Below are 19,948 nucleotides of genomic sequence, written 5' to 3'. Positions count from 1 at the left end.
ATCCTTGTGAACATAACTATAACATCACTGCACATTTGTCCCGAATTTTTTTGAAAGACTTTGCATGCTGGTAATGTAGAAAACAACAACGCCACTGTGAAAATCAATGCCTGCTTTTTATTTATTTGTTTATCTCTCTTGTAGCATCACCCTTGCTATGTCTGGCCCTCTGGCCAACACCAGTGGGAATGTCTGATATGATACCTCAGCCATCTTATTTTGTTTGGTGCAATATCTGCAGGAAGGATGAGCCATCATTGCCACAATTCAGATATAAATAGACATATCCAAACAAATTTAAAGACTTGTACTACAGTGGTAACACAGAAAATGATCACATTCTGTAAATGATTTTTTTTTCCTTGCAGCTGTCAGGTAAGACAGGCAAGTATCTTTATGGTCTCTGAAGTTTTACTTTTGACAGAAATACAGATTTTATGTTATGATGTGAGCCAGAGAGATGGGAAAAGGCTGGTTCGAGCACTTACTCACCTTGATCAGGAGCGCCTGGAGTTGGTTAGCAGGAGGAGAGAGAAGAAGGCAGTTGAGTTAGGTGGGGCGGCATGAGAGCACGATGTTCACCGTTGCCTCTGTGTTGCACATCCAAGGTGCCCACGTCCACATGTGACTGTCAAATTCATTCTCTCTCTGTGCATGCATGTAGGACCAGCCGGGAAGTGGCCATACTGCTGAAAAGGCTACACAGAAAGCGTTCACAGGTGGCGGGAAGAGCAGTGGTGAATGGTTTACATTCATACCCAATGCTAAATCTAGATTGAGGATACATTATCTGGAAGCAAAATGTGAGGGACTTTTTCATTATTGAGAGGTATTCTCAGATATCTGATTTGCCAAGCACTGCTGTTCTTCTCTCCCTTCCCTGGATGTCTGTGCATCCTCCATGTTGACTGTGCAGGGAACCTCCAACAGCCCACTTCGGCTGAGTAGACCCAGATGTCTTATCCTTTCTTCTGCACTTTATCAGCAGGGCTTGCATATTTGGCTTTTCTTTGCCACCAAGCGTCTTCACTATTGCGATTTGACGGCCATTCTGGGCCAGCTTGCTGTTTCTTCAAAGGCCAGCAGGGTGCCTGAGTATGTGGTGTAGTGGTGATGGTAAGATTGATGATGAACCCTCTGTTAGGAGGATGTCAGATGCCACTGTTTGTTGTGGGCCCCCTGGTCACATCTGCTGCTTTGATTATTAGGCTCATTTCCCATTGATACCTGCAACTGATACCTGCCTTGGTCACAAGGAACATATGAGTTTTTACAATCACTTGAGCTTCCCTGTCCCTCTGTGGAAGGGGCCAACTCACTCTGCAATGTATGAAAAGTGGAACATTTCCTGGCATTGAAGGTATCCCTCCTGAATTGCATCTGTTTTTCTGTTAGGTCCACCCTTTATTATACTGAACACATTAACTTAAGCATGTTAACACTGTTGTCATTGCTGCTCTACTGAAAAAGGGTAAGGAAACTGCACTTGGCACCAGCCATCATCCTTGATTCGATCAGATGTTAAATTGTTTGCCAAATGTTAGCAGGACCATTTGATGGAAACCAGACCAAACTGGTTTAACTGAAATTAGGTTTGCCTCTGGTAATTTTCATAGACTTCTCCATATTATACATGCAGCCACAGATCACCCCTGTGCTATTTTGTTACTGAATGCTGAAAAGGCCATTGACATGTAGACCATGCATATGGTCTTTCCTTGAAGTTACAGTGTTGGGTATAAACTTTATTAAAATCATAAGAGTCCTTTATGCTAATTCCTCAGAGGTGGTATTGACTGGCAGCAGATGTTCTCCAAAAAGTGGCAACAGATGTTTTAAATACCTCAAGGTACCCTACAGAGCTGCCTCATCTCACCTCTCCTATTTGCCCTATCTCTCAAACCAATAACAGAAATTAGATTTCTCTCCTCACACGTTTCACCCACATTTTTGATTATTTTTATGCCCTTTTGAGATATAAGATTAAGTGGGCTATATCTGCTTTGCTGGTGCTCAATCCCCCAATGAGAAGGATTGATGTTTCAACGACTCTTTCAGTAGTCACAGTTTGGATATCAAGATCTATCGATCCCTTCTCAGTACAGTGGTTACCAATTTCACAAAAAATCTAGCCTTACTTAATTTTAAATACTACTTATTCTCATATGCCCTTTGCCCTCTCTCTACCTGTTTCTACCCATTGATTCAGGTCTCTTGGTATTCACTTGAAGAAGTGATTACAAGATTTTATTTACTCCGGCACTGCTCTGAGAAATTTCAAGTGTAGATATGTTCCCTTCATTTTCACCTTTTTTCATAATTACGAACTCCTTTCTGTCAACAGCCCTTTCCCTACCCCTCTTTTCTTAAAGTGGACATGAAACACTAGATGTAGTAAGCATAATTTACAAAATGGATTACCACTCTAAAAATCCTTATAGGTTTAACACTGTCAGTCAGGGCCACATTAAGCCTCCCCGGGGCCCAGGGCTAACACACCTCACGGGGCCCTATGTCTGCGATTTTCAACTGGAAAACTAAAACCCAAGAATGTTATTTGAACTAAAACCAAAATTTGATTTGGGTTGTATTTTGGTGTTCAACAAAACCGACGTGTAAACTACGTCCACCAAACGTGTTTATTGACACCAAAGGAAGGAACCCAATAAGAAATGTTTCTTAAACGTTCTAATCGGGTGTTAAAGACAACGTTTAAAAATGAACGCATCTGACAGACACCGATTCCAACGTTTAACAAAAGTGTTGATTTAGTGTCAACTTACAGCAACAGTGGAAGCCCAATAACCGACGTGACTGACACATTCTAAATAAGTGTTAAACACAGCGTTAAATACAGCGGTAGAAAACCCCGGCTTCAGAAAGTAAAAGTCCTGCCATGTATTTGTTCCACCCATGCACTATACTAGCTGAATTTAATTAGCAGAAGTCTTCAGCGAGATAGAGGAGCTAATTAGTGAAGTCACCTTGTTTAGTGAATGGCTAGAACAAATACATGGTAAGACTTTTACTTTCTGAAGCTGGGGTTTTCCACCTCTGGTTAAATAATGAATGTATCTGAAACCTATTTCTAACGTTTAACGGTGGTGCTTATGTGGTGTGATTTTTAGACGGAATACTGACGTGTTAAAAAACATTCCATAAACGTGTTTACAACATGTTGTCACAATTCAGGTTGTCAGAATCGCAGACTGAATCTTTAACCCTTTTGCACGTAACTTATTTTTATGCTATGTAACATGTTACTTTTTCATTACTGTTATTAAGCGTCTCATAGTTTTCAGTTAGCATTTGCTATATTTTTTATATTAGTTCGCTGTTTCCTCAAAGCTAAAATTAGCTAGAATTTTTCCCAATCTAGTTTTCTAATCGCACCAGTTTTAGCATACGCGCTAAACGGCTAATCACACCGGTGTGGCCGTAATCTGCTGTTCCCCGGGCCCCCTAGTGGCCGGGGCCCTGGGCTGCAGCCCATGTTGCCCAATAGGTTAACGCGGCCCTGCTGTCAGTGAAACTGGATTAAAAATAATACATAATCTAAGTTACATTTTTGAAACAAGTGTAGTCTTGTCTTAGTGTAGAATGCGACGTCAGGAGGTTGGTTGGCTTGGAAATCCTACATTAGTTCACATTAGCTAACTAGTGACAGCACTGACAATCGCTGACTCAATGGAAAATCAGAAAAACCAAACTACAAAGCGATTCAAGGGTTGGGGGGGTCACTTTTGTATTGCCCCTGGATGCAGCAATGAATTTAATAAAGTCAAAAACCAAAGAAAGTTTGTCCACTTTCATACTTTCCCTCTTAAGCGGCAAGTGGTTCTTTATCGTTGGCTAGCTGCACTGAAACGAAAGAATCCTCCAGTTAGCCATGATGCTAGGGTTTGTAGCGAGCACTTTGTAAAGGAGGACTCTGTGGATGAGAGGGTTTTTGAGTCATGAGTCATGATGAACTGAGGGAGTGCCTAAAACTGAAGTGGATGAAACAGAGCAAATCACAGACTCTGAGGGACTGACAGGGCCACATCTTTCTTTGGGAATGACTCTTACTCCAGTTTTACTCATCCTCTGTGTGCAGGCTTACTGTTTTTTGCACTTTCTTATGTTTTTTGTATCTTTCCAATCTTATTTTTTTTTTTTTAATTTTATACCTTCTATCTTGCTGATTGCCTCTGAACTTGCCCTTGGTCAGAGAAATGACTGAAGTGGGGGAATGACTGACACAAACAAGTCACAATGCATGCTGGGAATTGCAAGTGCAACATGACATGAGCAAACATTGTGACACTTGTAGGCTAACTAACATAATAGCCACTGATACAATATGATCTAGGATTTTTAGCTTACCTGGTGGAATTTAAAAAAAAAAATGTCCATTTCCCTTTTCCCTACACAAAAGGATAAATATATTTGTCAGCTCTCCTGTTTCTCATATTGTTCAGATACCCTCTCTTTTTTCATCTTAAATTGTGGTCAGTCATGACATTTTAAACCATGGACAAAGTAGGCAGGTAATATATTAACCAATGCATTTTCCTTTAAAAAAGAAAGAAAATAGCAGGTAAAACATGAGGGAGTTGTTATGTTTACACTGATGGTGACTAAAGTATCATAAAACATATCAGTATCAGCATTTTATGGATCAGGAAAAAGAGTAGTTGATGAACAGGCATAGGTCAAAGCACAGAGCAGATGGTCATCCAAAATGAAAAGCTTTCACACAGAATTTCCAAGAACAAGTGCTAGTGTAGCAGAGCTGAAGTAATAGCTCATGTGAGTCCTGCGTAAAAGCCTTGGTTGCAGCAGCTACGTCACTCCCCGAGACCTGGTTAAGTAGCGTTGTTGCCGACAGGCTAATGGCAATTTGCCTTTAGCTCAACTGGCAACGATGCTGGCTGTAAGGGCTTGGCAGCGAGCAGTAAGAACCTCGGTTTGAAACTTGCTCGCTCGCTGACCCATATAACATCAAATTAAAAAAAAAAAAAAACACAGCGCAAGATACCACCCGTTACACTAGTCACAAAGACATTCTTCACACCAGCAGTAGAAGTTCTTATAACTTCCCAACTTTCCATTCAGGTGTTTGAGAACCTTTTAAAGACTCTTAACAGTCTTTAAAAGGTTAAAGGTTAAAGGTTCAAGAGGCCTTTTAAAGGCCTCTTGAGCACAGGTGCAACCATTTCCAGTGTTGCTACCTGAGTACCGTCCGTATACTGGTTTCATCACAATATGTATATGTATGAGGACAAGTTTATTTTTTCTTATGTGAACGGGTCCCTTTGTCTCACATTATTACCTAATGCTAAAAAATTTAAATTCGACTTCTTTTAACCTGAGATTCTTGAGACATGAGAGGTTTTTTTGAGAGGGTGTAGATGAGTGGGTTTTTAACTCACGGTACACTTGCTTGTGAAATTCATGAACACTGATACTTTATGTGTACTAGGCTTAACTATGCTTGGATTAATCTGGAAGTGCAATTCAAACAGCATTTGATTGTCAACAGATAGGGCTATCCTTCAGCCTGGTGATACCATGGGCCCATGGGGTTAAATGCAATCAATGAAACCATCTGGTTTGAAGCTCCTGGGTGAAAGCAATAGCCATAAAGACATCTTCATGGAAAAAATTAGATGTGGTAAACAAGGCCTGCTTTTGGCTAAAACCTGGGTGGAACAAAGTGTAGGCTTCTGTAGAAAGATAAGTGATATCAGAGATAGAAGCGATACGGTACCCCCCCCCCCCCCCCCAGCCCCCTTTCGAAACCCCCCAAAACTCCCTTCCCCCTGGGTCAGTCTGATTGTCTTTTGTATTCTGCATTCCATTTCCTCTGTCCACAGTCTTTCATTCCTTATCTGCGTTTTTCCTTCAAGCCACCATAAAAGCAATTGCGGTTGAATGATTGAGGCAATGTACATTGTGAGTAATCTGCTGGGCCTGTTGTTAGAATTAAAACTCCCAGACAAGATATACACTACGGATAGGGTATTTTCCAAGGCTTAGTCATGGCTGTGTGCTCAAGTTGCAGTAAATTATTCATATTGAGGTCAGGCTTCTGTATCTTGTATCATGTCTCTTTAATGTGTCATTTGAATCTACAGACTGCTTATTCCTACTCTGGGTCATATTGACAGTCTATATTATAGAAGCCACTGGAAATCATGGCTGAAGTTTATGTTCATTGCTACTCTGCTGTTTTTTTATTTATTTATTTATTTATTATAGAGGGTAGAGACTAGAGTCTAGCATGTTTTACAAATCCATTGGTAGTGAGTATCCTTAAGTGCATGTTTATGCACACTCAGTAAGGTTTACTTATGTATTTCCTTATTTTTTATTTTTTATTATTTTTATATTATTATTTTTTATTTATTTTTACGGGAAAACTTTACAGCCTGACTTATCCGGTGCATTAATAGTGAAACTGAACAAACTGAGAAATACCAAAACTAGATGCTGCTGATTATGGTGGCATGACTAATTGCTGGCTTCAATCCTCACGCTTCCAACAAACTTAAATTGTTATGCTATTTTCTCTGAGACATTAAAAAAACATATATCTTTGGCAGAGGTTTTAAAACACATTTCCAGTTTTCAGATCATTAGTCTGGGGGCATATTATTCTATTTATATTTCATTTAACCTTTTGAGGATTTTGGATCCAGAAATCCAATTCAAAATGTTGAATTTGAATGAATTTTGAACAGGCCACTCTTTTGTCTGTTCAGTCTACCATTGTTGGTGGTGATGATATAATTTTCACCATACACATGAAAAAAATAACAACTGACTTCGTGAGGTGGCAGTAGGAGGATTGATGTTGATGAGGAATGACAACCAGATGGGTGGGAGATGTGGGTGCCAGACTGTAGGGTCTCAGAGTCTAGACCACTTTGCCACAGTTAAACAATAACAACGATGTATGCATTTATGATCTGTTTGCTGGTGACCCTCCAGTGTATCCTAGAATTCTGCCCTTGATTACCTTTGAAAAAAGTAACCAATGGCAGATGTTACACATATTCATGACTCTGTGTTAACTGATACTTGTTGCACATGGTAGCAATCAGAGGTCATCAATGGTATTATTCATATTGACTTGACCATTGTGAGAAATTGAAGTGTCTTTACGATCTGTATGTTGGTGATCCTCTAGTACAATGCAGAATTCTGGCTTGAAAATCGATTATCTTTGAGTGTAGTCATATGTTCGATATATTCAGAACTCTGTGTAATAATAGCTTTATTTGTAAAGTACCATTCATACATGACAGTAACACTGGCATGGTGGTAAAGTGCTTTACAGATGTAGAAGTTTTTTTTTTTCTTTTAGTAAGTACAGCCTTGGCTTGCTGCACATGGTAACAATCATAGTTTATCACTAGGACAATTTACATTCACAGCTTTCGTTTGGTAGGCCTGCACTGCCTCCAGTCTGAAGAGACTTGAGTTAGCGTTATCTTCAGGTTCTCTGTGGCCTTCAAACGGTGTTTCTGCAAAGTCTACATTGAGGTGGGGCTCTTAGCTTTTTAATTTGTTTCAGCTAAATTAATGACTGGAATTCTCTACCATCAACCCTGTTGTTTAGCTGAATTCTCTCAGTGCCCATTTCCTTCTTATAATAAGTTTAGTCCTCTTGGCGGTCACTGTCAGTCACTACCATAATTGGCAATGTTCCATCCGGGGGGTGTTTGCTTCTTCTCAGGCATCTATGAGTTGCTTAGATGTTGTTTGTGAGAGTTGTGTCTATCCCCAATTTGGCATTTGCTCTCTTGGTAGTGCATCATGGGATACGTACAGTGTGAAAAACAGCTCTTGCTAGCATGCATTCCTCGTACCTCAGTGTAGCTGCACAAGTATAGAAGATGTCGCAGTGAGCCAAACTTTATGCAGTCATGACAGTTCAGAATTCAAGGTGAAAAGGGAAGGAAACCACAAAGAAAAATACCATAAAATACAAAAAAAAATCCCAACCAAGATAAGAAAAGTAAAGGCTAATATTCAAAGCAGTATTTGCACTGACTTTGTTTGGCCCACCAACAGTCACCAGCAAAATCTGTCATAGCATCACACATGAGCACTGTTGTTGGAACAACTAGATAAATATTATTGAGACAAATAGCTGAGATAATGCTTAGTAACAGTAGCATGCATGCAGCAGATTTGAATAGGCTTGGAAGGTCCAGCTATACACACTTTCAGTTTCAGTTTTGTTTTCTGAGCAGAACCCTATGCTTCCTGTAAAGCTGTAGGATTGTGTCTGTCTTTGAATGTGGTTTGCTACCCCTGAAATATCTACAGTGAGATATCCATTGACTAGCACCGATGAGTGAACACCAGTGGCAGCGGGTGAAACAAATAACTGAAACAACAATGAAAGCTTACAAAGCTCGAAAGCTTAACAATGAAACAAATAATTCACAGAATAATTGACACCAATCGCGTAATTAGAATAAATGATCATCCTTGTTAATTAAACAATCTCACGTTGCAGCTTTCACAAGCACACAGACAATCTGCAGTGTTTCATGAGCATAATCATTTATTCTAATTACACGATTGGTGTCGATTATTCTGTGAATTATTTGTTTTATTGTTAATCAAGGAGGATAAAGGGGAACATGTTGAAAGTAATGATATTTTTAAAGGTAGTGTTCGGGCTTCCCCTGTTTCCAGCTCACCCACCACCACAGCTGAACACCTGTCTGTCAAGTGATGAAGTATCAATAGATAGTAAAAGTGTCTAAACTATTAGTCAGTTTTAGTCTTCAAGTGTATAAAATTGAAAATAAAACTGTCTGTAAAGAGCCACAATAACTACACATACATAATTATATTACATGCATTTTACAGTTTTAAGATGTGATGAAATGGTAAAATATCTTCTTTTGGATCATATAAGAACAAAGAAAGGATTCATTTCTGCCAATCAAAGAACAGAAAATAACAACATCATACATTTAATAGTTATGATCCTATTATCTTTTCTTCAACCTTAATTTAACCATGATTATATTTATTTATTACACAGTAAATATGGGGGTAGGACAATTTGAATCTCACCCTTCAAATGGAAATGAAACCTTTAGAGGCTACTGCATTGTCATGAGAACTGCATCGCAAGATAAGGCCAAATGTAATGTAATGTTTCCCACCCTTGGCATTGTCTTGCCGTACTCCCTATGTCTTCTGGGTTGAGGTCCAGCTCACTATAACTCTTTTCAGGATAATTTTGTATGTGTGTGTGTGTGTGTGTGCGCGTGCATTTGTCTGTGTAAAATTGGTATTACGGAAAAAAACATGGGAATATGCTTAGTTGGATATACTGTAATAAACATGGTGCTACAGCTCAAAGATGAATTAATGGAAAAAAAGATATGTTCACAACAGCCACCAAGCAAAAAACGTTAACAGCCTCATACAAAAATAAATGGAAAACGTGAATAAAAAAAGATCTATACTGTTACTAAACCAGCATAAATATAAAAAAAAAAGAATACATTTAATTTCAGGCAGTTTACGATAGCTTTGTTTTTTTTTGGAATGTTAAGTAACAACTTTTCTGCAAACATTCTTCCAACTTTATCAATGTCAGTTGTTTGCACAAATGAAAAAAAGAGTGTTGTATGATGAGTAGATGTAGATGAAAAAAAGTCTGATGTGTGACATACCATTCTGTGTGTAGATTCCTGGAAATCCAGTCTGAATTCAGTCATGAATGTTGAGACACCCATACCATTATGTTCTCATGCTTTCTCGTCTTTGTGGTTTGAGGGCTCCTTAACTGTGGCGCAATGCATTAGCTTGGCAGAACATTGTTAACCAGCTTCCTTTCTTACTGTAATGTAGAAACAGGAATGTTCATTGCCACAAAGTTTTAATCACTTGTTCACTTGCTCAACAGCTTTCTCTCTGTTTATTTTCAACCACTGCAACCACCACTCTGTGCCTCGGTAGTCGCTTGTCATCTGCCATCCAGCAGTTCAGCAAAAAACAATAGAGACTCGCTAACCTTTGTTTCCTATAGTTTAAATCAAGTCAAAGAATTTGTTATTTTCAAGTCCCATCCATGACAAAGTTGCAACAACATTCATTACATAATAGCCCAGCCAAAGGTATACTATACTATATATAGCAAAGGTCAACCTAAACCTGTTTCCCATAGCCATTGGATCTTTTTAACCACTGTCTGTTTGCCTGTGTTTACAGCAGGAATGTTCTGGACACTAGGCCCCTAGTCTGACACTATTTGAATAAATCTAATAGATAGAATGTGTATTCCAAATACAACCAGAAGGAATATAGAGTGGGCATTTAAATGGCTATATGCTTTAAGCAGCAAAGATACTGCTGCCAAAATGCCCTACAATCTGTAGAGGAGCAAGCGGGGGGCAGAGGGTGCGGCTGCCCCGGGCCCATGATTCTTCCAGTTACAAAGGGGCCCACCTTCGGCCCAATCTGCCTGACTGAACATGCATTTTTGTTGTTTAGTTGAATATTTTGAATAAAGTTTGTATGTGTCTTGATTGCGGCAAAAAAATAAAAAGTCAGACTGAGGGTGGGTTTTGACCGACCCCTAGCTAAGTTTCTCACCGTGATATTTATTTTGAATGAGCAGAGACACAACAGAGTTACAGAAAACTTTATTCACTGTCCAGTATCCTTGTGTAAGTGTACAAACAGAAAAAATACGCCCTCTGTTCGAGTCCCAAAGTAGGAACTAGGCAATCGCAGACTGTCTTGTTTTATTCCCATCGCCGTCACTGCTGATGGAGCCGTGATGTTTAGCTATTTTGAATTAGGAGAGACACAACAGAGTTCCAGAAAACTTTATTCGCTGTCCAGTATCCTTGTGTAAGTGTACAAACAGAAAAATTACACCCACTGTTCGAGCCCCAAAGTAGGAACTAGGCGATCCCCAGCTGTCTTGTTTTATTTCCCATCGCCGTCGCTGCTGACGGAGCCGCGGTATTTAAAAATGGTCTCACGTAACTCGCATTTCTCTCCGTTCCCCCCGTCTGTCTCCGTATGTTTCCCCTTGGATTTGTCTTGCATCTCCATACAGCCTATAATAGGCTGTATAAGGGCCCACTACAGACCTTGCCCCCTCTGCAATGAGCCATCGGCTCTGCCCCTGCCTACAATACTGATGTCATGACCTCTATTTTAGTAAAACAACATAGCATGTTGAAGTGCAGATTAGATGTGATGAAAGATAGACAGCTAATATTTCCTGCTTTGAGGTGTATCTGGGTGCAGGTCTGACATACCACTATAATATCTGGCAGGGATATTCATGAAAAGTCATAAACATCAGCACGAAGTGAAATTTAGAACTGAGGAGTACAAACAATCTGATTGGCTCTGGAATTTACCAGATTGACCATTTTTCAGCCTTCCTTACTGCATGGTGTCATATTACACTTACCCTAATCCTAGCCAATAAATACGGTGTCCCTGCTGTTTCTGGCAATGTGACATTGAGGGGTAATTATATCCAACAATTCTGTGTTGTTAAGCAAAAGCAGACACGAATACTATAAATTTGACATTTCTGGGAAACTGTCAATGCTACATCTATCAATGTTATTTATGTGTTTTCACCCGACCAGACATGCTCTATTTGAATCTGTTCCTTGAACACTTCAAATTATTTATCATCTAATGCTTCACTGCACTGTACTGAGAACAATGTGTAGTGTTGACATTTTACAAACAAGGCTGCTTGACAGTCTGATTACAATAACACAAAGTTGTGAAAGCAGATGCAGCCACAACCAATTCATTTCAACATACAATTGGGTAAACTGTGCCTTTGTTAATATTATGTGAACATAAAGGTGATACTATCCGTGATGTTCAGGCTTTTCCTGAAGTACTGGCTATTTTTTGAGTAAATTCTAATCAATTATTCTGTGTAGTTGGCACAATTCCCCTTTCCAAAATGCTTTCTGGTGCAAGGTTCTTTTTCCCAGCACTGCTTTCTCAAAATTACACTCAGTGGCCATTCATCTCTTCTTGATATATTCCTCACTATTTCCTCCATTACATGTTTATTAGTCATGCATACAGAGAGAATATTTTTCCAGAGCCTAAGACATTTTTTCCATGTTCTCAGTTGCCCAGGCCTTCCAGACTGCTCCAAAGCAACAGGTGTTAAACAAGCAAATGCCCTGCTGGAGAAAAATGTAACAAATCATTAAGTGATTGAAACTCAAACTGCTGGAGTACTTGAATATGCTTTTTGAATAAGCAAGGGATAGTCCAAAGAGGGCTCATTTTTAATGCAACGGAAAAGAGGAAACTGACCTGTTCCATATGATGTTAGGGACAAATGTTAGGCCTAAACACAAATATTGCTTGGACAAAATCCCCTTTTTAAGAGAAGATTGCCACGAAGAGAAAATCTGGTAATTTTCTGGTGTGGTCCTTATCTGAGTTTTCACTTTTTTTGCAATTGGTGGCATGGTCTCCTCCCACCTTTGCAAATCTATGTTCACCCAAAGGCTGGTTTCTGGTTATGGCCCAAATTTTCAAGCCCAAGGCTCTCTCATCAGCCGTCTTGTCTAGTTGTAGTTTTTGTGCCAGGCCTGTTAGCTTGTGGTGCACAGAGGGAGTGTGCCTGAATGACTGCCTGTCACATCAGTCATAAGGGCCTTGTAAACATGACTATAATTGCTCTCTTGGAATTTCCATTTGTTATCACTGTCTTCAGGATATCCTTCTCTCAGCAAGCTTCCCTCTGGAAGAGGTGTTGCAGAGAGACAGTGAGCAAGGGGGCTGTAGGTGCTTTGGGAACAGTTACTCTAACCCAGAACCCGGAAACAACTCTTTCGTGTTTGGACACTCAAACATTTCCTTAATTGTGTAAACATATTGTGCCTGATTTGTGCAAGTCAGGAAAACACACGGTCATCACCATCAGAATAAGACATCAGTAAAAATTGTTGCGCATGCATACTAAAAACTGCATGCCAGCATATCAACAAAAATGATTTTTAAAAATCAGTAGAAATGATTAGGAATACTGACAAAACATTCTTTACTTATTGCTATATAATTATTTGACTTGCTGTGGTACTCTTCAAAACATGTTTTGTCCAGGATCAGAGAGAGGGTCATGTCACACCCGAGGTTCTTCCACAGAGTCACTTTGTTCTCTGTGCTTAATGTTTCTGATGTGTGCACAATGCACAGATCTGTCTGTGTTCAGAGGCCTTTTGGCTTTCGTCTGTCTGCATGGCCGTGAGTGCAGGAAGGTGGCCAGCTCTCAGAGTGGCAGGCTGTGCCTGAGATGGCAAACCAAGCAGCGTTAGGCAGAGATGTGCAGTGCAGATCTCAAAGCTCCACCTCCCATTTTCTTTGTGTGGTTCCATGTGCAGGACAGATGTGCTCAGAGTAGTGGTATCAAGCTGGGCAATAAAAATGGGCTATCGTGGCATTGTTCCGTGATGAGAAGTACAGCACTGTATCTGCTGGTCAGACAGATCAACCCTTTCCGTGTGTGTTGGAGGAACTGGGCTTATAACCAAAAGCTTGCTGATTCGATCCCTTGGAGGGGCATTGCTATTAACAAATGGATGATAACACCAATGAATTCTTAAGACTTATTTCCATTGTGCTCCTCAGGTAGGCAGGCAGAACAAATTTATATGCACAGGTTTCCTATGTTTACTTTGTACATGAACCATTACTTTATTTTGGCCTTGAAACTTCCTGTGGTGGTTATGGATTTAATTCAATTTGGCAATTTGTTCCACTCTTATACATCCCAGTATTTAAGAATGCGCCTTTACCTGCCATGTTTCTAAAACAAAGCATTTTAAAATGAGTGACATGGGTTCTGGTTCAATGAATGCGAGAGTCCCTAATGAAGCTAAAATGACCAGATATACAGTATAGCTGGGAGCTGGATTATGCATGCTTTTAAAAACCATTATGAGCTTAGTGTGCACCACTCATATGTCAATGAGAAGCCTGTTTAGTTCCTTAAAATGGCTCAGATCAATATGTGTCATCAAGTTATTCTTATGAGTATATTCTGAGCTATTTATAATTTGTTATTGACTTGTATTGTGGTGCTACTGTCACATGAGGTGCAGGCATAGTCATAACAGCTGTCAGAAGAAAGACATCAGAATGCTGGATGACATGCTAGCCATAACAAGTTTTCTGAGAGATGAACTACACTGTTGTCATTTCATTGAGAAAGCAAGATTCTACAGGTTTTCGAGTTTTTAAAGCAGACGTTTTTTAAAGTTGAAATGTTTAAAAATATCCTCCCTTTCACTGATTATTTACTAATTAATTACTGAGTAACTCATTCTAATTACTGATTAAGCTGGTAAAATACATGTAAAATAAAAGTGTTTATTTTGTGTTTTTTATGTATTATTTACTGTTACTTTCTCTCAGGTCACATGCTGGGGGAATCTTCTGTTTCTACTGGCTTACTTCCTCATAATACAACTTAAAAATGACATCCCCTAGCAGGTAAGTGTCATCATAGAAGATCAGGCAGGCACAGCTCAAGTTGGAATGAAGAAGGACAATGTGGCTAAGGTGTGAAGCTAAGTTATGTTTTGGGGGGGGGGGGGGGGGGGGGGGGGTTGTCACTGGACTCAGAAAGGGAGTGTAGTCTTCAAATAGGATAAATGCTCATACAAAACACTGATTACAATTGTATTCCTACTGGCTGTTGTAGTAAAATGAGGTCAATCAAGGCCACAGTAGCCTGATGATTGCTCATCAGACACATAGTTCTCAGAACTGCAGTGTTGAGAAATGAACCATAACATTTTCAGTATAACCAGCTCCTACCTTTCTCTGGCTTGAAGATAACATGTCACCTAGTACATATGCTCTCAAGCATTGTCTTTAGACATAATCCTTACGCTTAATCCAACGCCTATGTTGGTACTCTTGAGCTAAGATATCTACTATGGAGACTAAGGAGAAGAGGTTTGCTGCTGAATGTCCTCCAGTACACCTTAACCATTGGGGAAAGAAAAATACAAGAAAAAAGCGACGAGGAGAACTCTATATACAAACAAATGTATTGGGGCGTGTGAGGCATGCCACCTCTATTCTACATTCAGGGAAGATTTTCTGCTTGCCAGCTCATACAGGGAGTCTTTCTTTATATCCTGACTGGCCTGTTATGTTGTTGTTGTTATGCTTTTAATTTCAGCCTTTGTCTTTACTTTCTTTACAAACAGTCATATAAGATATATAGGGGTACAATGTATGTTACATTTCTGACAACATGCTTTGGTATAATGTGTGTTCTAAACATGTTGTAGATATACTATAGCAGGACAATATCAATATCAATTTTATGTCCTGGAATGTGCGTGGATTGAACTTGCCTATTAAGACAACAAAATGTTTGGATGCTGCACTCCTGCCCCACCCACATTTAAAGTCTGTAGATATGAAAGGTTTTCAAAACAAATAAAATAAAATCATAGCTTTCTCACGTGCACAAAGAGAGACTAAAGGTTTGTGTATGCTGATGAACAAGACACATTAAATGCTCATTTGGGTATGTCAGGAGGACATGCAGAAGGTAGATGTTGTCATATCATAATCACTATCCATGCAACTAAATTCTGTTTAGTGTCATTTTATGCTCCTAATGCATTTTGTCAGTTTTTTTGTGAAAATGAGCTTAAAATGCTAGACACTACAATAGTATTAGTGGACAACTTCAACTTTACTGTACTACTTGTTTTAAAAGATGGTGCTTCAGTATATTCCAGTCTCAGAATGAAGACTTTCTTAGGTATATCTCAGACAATCTTTTGCCAGAGTTTTTGAAGTTGAACACCCAATCAGAGGTTAATCTCCACAGGCTTTGGGAAGCCACTGAGTTTTGTATTAGAGGTTGCATCATTTCATTCTCCTGAAATTTCAACAGATAGTGGAATTCTGAAATTGCATCTCTTGAAAAAGATATTTCCAGCTTGGAAGCTCTACAGAAATATGAATTTCAACAGGACAGAGCCAACCAACTAGCCACTTTAAAGACTGAATATAAGATTTTAACCAACTCTAAAGCAGTGTTTTTACACTTGAACATGAGGCAAATGCATTATCAGCTTGTGGACAGACCTAGTCGACTTATGGCTCTTAGGCTTATGCCTGAAACCGTCAGAATGTTTTGCCACTATTAACTCAGTTAGAAACAACAATGCATTTTATGCTCCACATCTGCTGCAATTGGTCAAGTTTTTACCCAAGTCTGCTCAAAACTCTACAGATCAGAAAACTGTTCTCATCTTTATGAACTCACTATCTAGACTCTTTAGATTTGCCATCTTTGCCAAGACACCAAGATGATGAATTAGAAGCTGCAATAACACTGACTGAACTTGAATCAGCTGCAAATTCAATGAAGACACTAAAATCTCCATCCATGGTATCCCATCTAAGCTATTATTAGCTATATGGAATTTAATTTCCCCTGTACGTCTTGACACTATTAACTACTTCACTAAGACTGGAACATTTCATGGACATAAAAAACAGCCCTTATCTTTCTCCTTCTCAAGAAGGGCAAATATCCATTGGATTGCTCAAGCTATAGGCCTCTGTCTCTTTTAAATTTAGATATCAAGATCTTTGCGAAAGTACTAGTAACAAGATTAGAAGAATATGCATCCATCTAGTACACAACGTCCAGACAGGCTTTATGAAGGGCAGACTGACCTCTGATAATTTGTGACGTCTTCTTCATATTGTTGACGGAGTACCTCAACAAAAATTCCCATGTGCTGCCCTCTCACTCAATGCTGAAAGGTATTTGACCATCTGGAGTGGGTATACCTATGGGCTGTTTTAAAAAGTTTTGTCTTTGGTTTACCCTCATAATTTGATATGTACTTATTACTCTGATCTTTTTGCTTGGGTTTTACCAGGTCATTCTACTCTGATGACATTTTGCTCTAATTCTATACCCCAGGTTCTTAAACTACTTGGGAACTTTGGCTTTTATTCAGGGTATAAACTGATGAACTGGTCAAAATCTATTTTAATGCCCTTGGATAGTGCTGCAGTGCAGTCCATAGCTATCTCATGTCTTCTACAAGCCATCAGCTTTGCTTACTCGGGGGTCAAGATTCATCCTAACTTCCAGCTCATCAGTAAAGACAACTTCTCAGTAACCACTGCTCAGATGTGACTTAGTACATTGGTCACTCTTCTTGGTAGAATGTCAGTAATTAAAATGAATGTTCTTCCTCATGTTAATATGAAAAAATTTTCTATTCCCTCCATTCCACCTCCCCTGAACTACCGTAAAGGAGGTGGGGCAGCAGTGTAGCATAGTGGTTAGGGAGCAGGATTTGTAGCCAAAAGGTTGCCAGTTTGATTCCCTGCTGGGGCACCACTGCTGTACCCTTGGACAAGGTACTTAACCCACAATTGCTTAAGTAAATATCCAGATGTATAAACAGATAACATGGTATTGGAACATTGGCAAAGAAAAATTGGAAAAGAAAAATATTCAAGACTTTGTTTCAGTACTAACATTTCATTACTGGACTTTTCATTTGAGGTTCCTGAAAACATGGTTGGACCCCAGATCTCAGGTTGCTTGAGGGATTTTTGAAGAGGCTAAGGTCAAATCAATTAGGCTGCGAAACGTCTTTATCTCAGGTTGTAAACAAAAACAACTTACACATATAGTACTGTGAAAAAGTCTTAAGTCAAAAGTCAGAAAAAGTATTAAATTCAAATTAAAGCCATTTGTCTGAGCAGTAAGTGTTTACATCAATGTTAAAAAAAAACACTTTATAACATTGATGTAAACACAAAGAAACATTAATACAATGCAAAGTAATGAAAACTTCTTGTGTTTTTTAAAACAAGTCAATATTTTGTATGGCCTTCCTTAAGAATGCAAACTGAAGCAATTTGCTTTGGTAGACTGTCATGTAATTTTAGTAAAGTAGTCCTGTGGTAAATTCTTCCAAACATCTTGCAGTATTTGCCATAACTCTTCTTTTGACTCTGCCTTTTGTTCTTTTCCCTGTCCAAATGATCAAATGATCACAGCTTCAGTTATGTTGGGGTCAGGGCTCTGAGGTGGCCAGTCCAATATTGCGGAGTGCTCCTTCTGCTCTGAGTAGGTCTTAATAATGTTTGCAGAGTGTTTGGAGTAGCTATTGTGTTGAAAGATAAAGCTTTTGTGAATTGGTGATTTCCCTGGGTACAGCGTGATAAATAAAGCTCTATCTACAGTTCTGTGCATTCATAATTTCATCAGTTTCGACCACATTCCCTACACCTTTGCCTGAAAAGACAGAGCCATTGCCGTGCTTCACAGAAGGTTGCGGACAGTCATCAGTGTACTTCTCCCCAACTCTTCTGACATACTGGTGTCTTTGTGAACCAAAAATGTCAAATTTGGACTGATTGCTTTTTATCACTTTCTGTCAGGTTGTTGCTACATGCTTCATATTCTTTCAAGTGCTGAAAATTCTTCCACTTGTTGTCTTTCTGCAAGAAAGCTTATCTGCAACACACCCTATAAAGCCATTTCTTGTAACCCTTTTTCTCACAGATGAAGCATGTACTTTGATGCCAGATGACTCTGCTAGATGCTGAGCAAGCAAGTTCAGTTGATTTCCTTTTGTCCCTCAAGGAAGTGTCCTATAAGTATTGATGCAGACAGCTTTTGTCAGTTTCTTCATATTTCTTTTTGACAGCTTGAATACCACATCTTGAAAATCCAGCTAAGATGGGCTATCACTCACTGAGAATTGCCTTGTTGATGCAGAAGTATGATGACATGTTTGTCAAACTGTGTTAGCTTAGCCATTTCGAAACCTCTCCTCGACGCACCCCAGCCATTCCATGTATTTGTTAAGTTTCACCACGAGCACAACTTATTCAGCTAATCAATACTTCATTCAGTTGAATCAGGCGTGTTGGTGGTAGAAATGAACAAATACAGTATATGGAATGAAACTGTACATGGAATGGCTAGAGTGTGTCAAGGCTGCCTAGGCTGGACCTAGGCAGCTGGGCCTAGGCTAAGGATCACCAACTGTGGGCAAAGTAATGTAGCAACATAACCCTGACATAAACCTGAAAGATTGTGTAGAACATCATCAATGTACTTCAAAATCTGGTCATGTAGAAATCTCTCTAACACTGTTGAAAAAACACTCAAAGTTAACACTGGTTGATAATTACCTTCATCTACTTTGCTTCCTTTCTTGGATAGTGACACAACTGTATCATGCCTTAGCTCCTGTGGCACCTTTCCCTGTTGAATGCAGAAAATGATTATGTATGTGACAAGGTGCAATATGATCTGCAGCATCACTTAAAAATGCAGCTGGTATGTCATGTAACTTTCTGTCTGTGGAGACCTTTAAGCATCATGAAAGCATTAGTGTATGAAACCAGTAAAAATGAAAACTGGCCTTCAAATATCCCCTTATTTACATAAAAGTAGTAGTAGTGTTAGTGAACTCCAACTCCTTCAGAGTCCTCCATAGCTTCTTAGAGTCATTTTTATTTTCATTAATAATACTTTTGTCATTTTTTTAATCTTTATCTTTATATGTGATTTTTTGCACTGAATTGCTTAGATTTTATATTGTAAAAAGAAATCATGCATTGTTGCTCTCTTAAATTTCTTAGGGATGTGTTCCTTCTAGCATGTAAAAATTCCCTGTTAATCCAGTTCTTTGCTTGATCCTAATGGATTGTTGTGGAGCTAACTTGCCCTCTGTAGTCATAAATTTGGTTTGAAAGAGATCCCCTAGTCTGTGGATATCCTCACTCTCCAAGACTTCTGACCAATCCCCCTGTCTCAACAGAGCATTAAAGAGAGCTTTAGTGTAATTCTTTAAGGATCTGACCCTTACAGTATTGTGACTGTTTACTAGGTTCATTTTTATATTTCAGGTGCAACATA

The sequence above is a fragment of the Megalops cyprinoides genome, chromosome 6 (genome assembly GCF_013368585.1).
Source record: "Megalops cyprinoides isolate fMegCyp1 chromosome 6, fMegCyp1.pri, whole genome shotgun sequence".
NCBI classification, from domain to species: Eukaryota; Metazoa; Chordata; class Actinopteri; order Elopiformes; family Megalopidae; genus Megalops; species Megalops cyprinoides.
The sequence above is the reverse complement of the archived record's forward strand: the minus strand, read 5'-3'. Positions refer to the sequence as shown.